Below are 6,173 nucleotides of genomic sequence, written 5' to 3'. Positions count from 1 at the left end.
ATATTATGTTTGAACTCTTTTGGAACTTGCCTATAGAGGCTCTTATGTTTCCTTTGGGAGAGATTAGGGTATTCTGTTGTCAACTGCTTTCATACTGTACCCTAGCCGGCCTAAACTTCGCGGGTCGCGACTAGTGGCTATTACTTATGTTATATATATATATATCTATCCATTATCTATCTCTTAATCTCCTTTATGCCTTATCCGTATATCGCTTTCGACTTCACAGTTTAACTTTTCGTTGTCGAAACGTGAGTGATGCGTTTTCGCGATTTTATTTCTACTCTTTTCAGGCTTCTCGATTAATACTCCTTTCGAAATTACCTATATTTATATATTAAAAATCCACCTGAGAGTCGTACCACCGTAATATCATTGACTTATGACTCGAGCATAAGGATTTGAATATTAGGGTGTTACAAAAAGAAACAAAGAAAAAGAAAGAAGAATAAGATGAAGTACTAAACCACAGAACACCGAAAAAAGAAGAGAAATAAGAAGAATAAGAAAAAGGGACAGAGAGCAAGAAGAGAAAGAGAAGAGACAGAGAGCTAGACTTGGGAAGTGAGACGAAAAAAGAATCCAAAAAAGAGAAGAAAGAAAGAGAGACGAAACAGAGAGCATGGGAAAGATTACCTGGGAGGAGAAGGTTGCTGCACAACACATAAAATTAGGGCTTATGATATGATTTAAAAAGGGCAACAATGGAATAATAATAATATGTAGGGATTAAATGGGAAAGAATTTTCATTAAAAAATCTGTGTCCACTTTGTTAATTTCCGTGTCCATCATTGTCCCTCGTTAAAGAGTGGACACCAAAATTAAAAAAACTGTTCCAGAGACAATATGTCCACTGTCTACGTCTCTGCTACCAAACACGTTTTAATTATTTAATATCCATGTCTTTGTGTACTGTCTCCAAAAACAAACGCTACCTAAGGTACGGGTCTTAATTTTGGATAGACACTATGTAACACTATGTGAAAACCTAGGTTAATTGCCCTAGGATAGCATTGAATGATGTATGTTGATGATGGATTGTGATTTAGTATGATTATGAGAACTATGTGCTTGTTGAGCAATATCTGGTCATGTGGATGAAATTGGATATGAATATTATGGTATGATTGAATATGATGCTTATTCTTGTGGAAATTAGGTCGGAGGCCGTGATAGGTTGATGAATCCCCTATGTGGTAAGTTGAGATAAGTAGTGTGACTTGTTGGATGAGAATGAGATGATTGAGTATAATTTGATGTGATATTGTGAATTGAGTGGTATTATTGTTTATAATGATGATTGATAAGATTGACTATGTATGTTGAAGTTTGATTGAGAATTTGGATATATGAATGTTTTATGTTATTGTTGAGAATAGATGTATTAAATAAGTTAGAAATGGATTGAATTAGGCTTGGAATAGTTGAGGAGTGCTAATTGAGTATTTGAAATGTGTGGAAATGATTTTGGAATGGTTTTGGATTAAATTGAATTGAGAATTGATGAAATTGGAAAATTGTGAAGATTTGGTAAAAAATAGATTTTTGATCCACTTCAACGGGCCATAACTTGGAGCTCGAAATTCGGATTTAGATGAAATTTTTTATCTTAAATTAAAGCTAGTGAAAAGATCTTTAAAATGGTTTAAGAATGAAAGAAAATGGATCATTGCACAAAAAGTTATAAAGGTTTAAATTTGGAGGTTAAAAATTGAATTCTGCAAATGTTGCAAAAAATAGGGGTCCTGCGTACGTATGAGGGGTGTTACCAAGGTTGCGAGAACCGAACCGGTTAATAAACCGGTGAGACGACTCGTTCATTAGTTTAATGGTTCAACCGATATTCAACTAGGGTTCAACCAGTTTAGTTAAATATTAAATAAAATTATTAAAAATTTTATATAATTTTAATTATTTAAATTAAAAAATTTCTAGGTAAAAAAAATTAATATAAAAATAATTTTAGAGAGATAAGCATAGTAGATACAATTTTTTCTTAATGCATAATATAATTCCCTTCTACAATGAAACCAGAAGCATTAACACTAGATACATTAAGATGCTCAAGAAAAACACTAATAGGGATAATGCATTCATAGTAATTAACACAAGGTCCCTCCATTATTTAATTACAAATGCTACCAATCTATATAAAAAAGGACCACTAAACTACATTCTCAACAATTACCTAATTCTAGAAATTTTTACCATATACCAAGAGTGACTTTATGCCGTCAGAGAGAACACAACATATAGAAAAATTAACAAAAAAAAAACACAAATCAATACAGAAACATGTCCACAATAACATTGGCAGAAAATAGCAATAATAATAGCAGAAAATTAACGAAATCAGTAGTTCAATATTATTAACTCATCAGCAATAACATTGGCAGAAAATAACAACTTAAAATGATAAAAAAATTTAATTAGTATCAAATCTCTCAGAAAAAGTCAAGACTTTCATATTGTTAAACATCTTAAACCTATTTTGTTTCATTTCAACTCCATTGTTAATGTTACAGATTTACTATTATATTAACAACCGACATCACAAATATCATTATTAATTTTTTTATCAGCAATCAAATGAACAATATCACAAAATCATACTACAAAATTGTTTTAGTTTAACATATAATTTTAGAAATAAAATAAATAAATTCATAAAAAAGTGGGAAAACTGGTAAAGAATAGAGTGAAACAAGCTGAACTATAGCAAAGAGGCGAGCAAAACGGCGACGTCACTAGAAGAAGCAACTAGAACCGAAGAAACAAGCACGGTGGAGAATGGAAAGGCGAGTAGAGGCAATGACGGAGCAGCCCTTTTGTGGCGGCGACGCCAACAGCTCCAAGCATGCCTTTGTACGACGTCGAGGAGAAGAGAAGTGAGAGAAACGAGCAGACCCAACCCAAGATTTATCCCAGCAGGCGATGACAGCTGGTGGTCACTGCCGGTGTCGACTATGGTAGGGATGGTGGAGAAGGTTTTATTCGTTGGAGGAAAAGAAAATTTGGGTGGAGGGAGGGAGGCATAGTGACTAGTGGTGAGTGACTTCATTTACGTTAGGGCTGGGTTAGGTTAGTGGGTGGGCTAGGTAGTGGGGTTTTTTTTGGCGTCAAAACGACGCCGTTTTAGACATTATTAAAAAATTGAAGCTTAAAAAATCCGACCGGTTTGGCCAGTTCGACCAATTTTTTTATCGATTTTTTGTAAAGCGGTTTTACGGATTAACCGGATCGGCTAGATGACCGATTTCCAATTAATCCGGTTGAACTGGCCAGTCCGGTCTAGTTTTCAGAACATTGGGTGTTACAGAAGTGAAATAGTTTCGTGCAAATACCATGCGTACGCACAAAAGCGAAATCATGCGTACGCATGACCCATGCGTATGCATAACTTGCATTTCAGAATCGAATAATTTTCGTGCGCGTTTTTGTGCCTACACACGACTGTCCTATTTTTCAGGAAAGGTTGATTCTAACCGGTTTTGCCTATTCAATCTACTCTTTTTTTTTTACCTCTGTAACCCATGTTTAAGGTCTGAGAATTGGTTTTTAGGTTTTAGAAGGAGTGAGAGTATATTGAAGGCATTAAATTGAATTATTCCCAGATAAACGACTGGTTAAATCGAATGACGTGTTATGGGGATGGTGGTTTTATTCTGCCCGCGATGAGGACAGAGGCCATCCCATTCACATGATTAAGAAATTGGTAAATTGATACATGAATAGGGTTTACGGATTCAAATTGATGAGATGGAAAAATAATTGGGGTTAATGAGTTAAATCACTTATGAAATTACTTAAAAACACTGATAATGATTGATTATGGCCTAAATGGCTAGATCGGCAAGGTCTGGGTGATATCCCGCTTGTGTATTGATTGGATATCTGTTTGTGGCAAGATTTGGGTGTTATCCCGCTTGCGTACCAATTTGTTATTGCTTTGGCACCTGCACCGGACAAGGACGGAGTTCTTGTCCCGCTTGTTTCGTGTTGTAGTGTAGTTGTGGAGACGGAGGTTTTATCTTGCCCGCTGTGAGGACAGTGGTGTTATCCTATTCATGAGACGAAGGAATTGGTAAACTGAATGAGAATGTGGTTCATGAACTTAATGATTTCAAAAGCTTATTAAAGACTTTACTATGAATTGATGTTTACTCGTAGCAAGGACGATGATGAATTCCGCTTGCACACTGAGTTGAGTTATACCAGAGTAAGGACAGTGGTTAATTTCGCTTGTTCGTGGTTTTCTAGGTAAGGACGATGGTTAATCACACTTGCTCAAGATTTATTGCAATCACAAGGATGGTGGTGAATTCCGCTTACGCATTGACTGATATTTGTTCCAGATAAGAACAGTGGTTAATCCCGCTTATTCGAGGTACCCGGTAAGGATGGTAGTTAATCCTGCTTACTCGTGGTCTAATGTGATAGGCAAGGACGGTGGTTAATCCCACTTGCGTATTCCAGACAAGGACATTTGGTGAGTTATGCTTGTTTGTGGAACCTATGGGTAAGGATGGTTGGTGGATCTCGCTTATTCGAGTCGGGTCTGGCAACATAACTGACGTATGAGCTCATGACCAGTAGGACAAGCATGCATCATTTGCATTTGTGTGCATTGATTGGGTGTGCATCTTGTATTTGGCTTGCCTTATTGAATAATTGTATCTATATGCTATTTGAGCTACTTGTTTTATCTGTTCTCTCTATTTGTGCATTTTTTGTATTGTTTTGTATGTGTTTGAACAGTTGAGAGATCCCTTATGCTTAGGATGGTGATGTTGAGGGTTGTTCTTGATGTGATGATAATGATTGAATTATTCGATGATGAAAATAAGTTTGATTGATATTTGAGTTGCTTGGGTAGATGCAAGGGTTGTGGCCTCGTCCCACTTGTTCCGGGTTGAGGCTAAACATTGAGAATACATCGATACCATTAGGACTGAATTTTAATATAAAATTGCTGAATTTAGACAATTATAATAGAGAGAGAGAGAGAGAGAGAGAGAGAGAGAGAGAGAGATGATGACATGTATTGAGTAGAGTTAAGAATCTAAAATCACTAATTTATCTGAGATTTAGTCTAATCACTCTGTTCGGATTAGTGGAACCCTTGGCTTGAACTTTGTGTTGATTGGAGTTTAGAATTTCCTAGCAAGTTCATATCTTTTTACATAGTCTCTATTTGAAATTATTACCCTCCTAGGAACCTCCGAATTCTCATTCGTTGTTGGATTTTATTATTTTCAGATGTAGGACGTGATGCACCTCGTTAAGTGTAAACTCTTTATGGAAAGAAAGACTCCTTTGCATTTTGTATTCTATGCTTAGTGTTGTTTATTTCTCCACTTTTGTATATGTATATGTATATCCCTCTTACATGTTGATTTATGGAGAAATAGGTTGTATTTTGTTTACTTCTAGGTTGTACTATACCTTTTAGCCAGCCTTGTCTTCGCAGGTCGAGACTAGTATTTGCTATGTATCTCCTTTTGATTCATATATATATGTGTGTGTGTGTGTGTGTGTGTGTGTGTGTGTGTGTGTGTGTCTTTCTTTTTTGTATATTGATGCTTTATATTTTCAATGTTTCGAGTGTGATACAATTATTGTTTTGTTAGCCTTCTTCACACGCTCCTAGATATATTATTATTCTTCAAATACTATGTACGTATTTCTGAGTTTTAGGGGTCGTCGCCACTTCTAACTTACAACTATAGCGTAAGGCTTTGTGTGGTAGAGTATTATACAGGAGGCAGAAGAATTAAAATGGGTGAGGGGGGAGGGGTCACCAAATTTCCACGTGATTCACTAACCGTCTCTTTGTTTTCTCTTTTTGGTTAGTATAAAATCTATGTAGTACAATTGGAAAAATAGTGAGAAACTACTTAGAGCTGAGCCAAATTAAGGATTTTGAGTTGAAATTATAAGTAGAACGACAACGGTTGGCGAAGATGAGTCACTGTCAAGATATATAACTGAGATGTGGTAGAGAGAAGGCTTGAGTTCAATATCCAAGTCTTTCATTCCGTTATTCTTTGAACATGGCTTAATCTGTTTTAATGAAATTATCACCGTAATCTTTCTCAATGTCATTTGTATTTATCATACTTATATGGTCTTTGGAAGAACCGCGATTAATTAACCATTTAATTAAATAATT

This window comes from Arachis duranensis, chromosome 7, assembly GCF_000817695.3.
Source record: "Arachis duranensis cultivar V14167 chromosome 7, aradu.V14167.gnm2.J7QH, whole genome shotgun sequence".
In the NCBI taxonomy this organism is placed as follows: domain Eukaryota; kingdom Viridiplantae; phylum Streptophyta; class Magnoliopsida; order Fabales; family Fabaceae; genus Arachis; species Arachis duranensis.
This window is presented reverse-complemented; position numbering follows the sequence as displayed.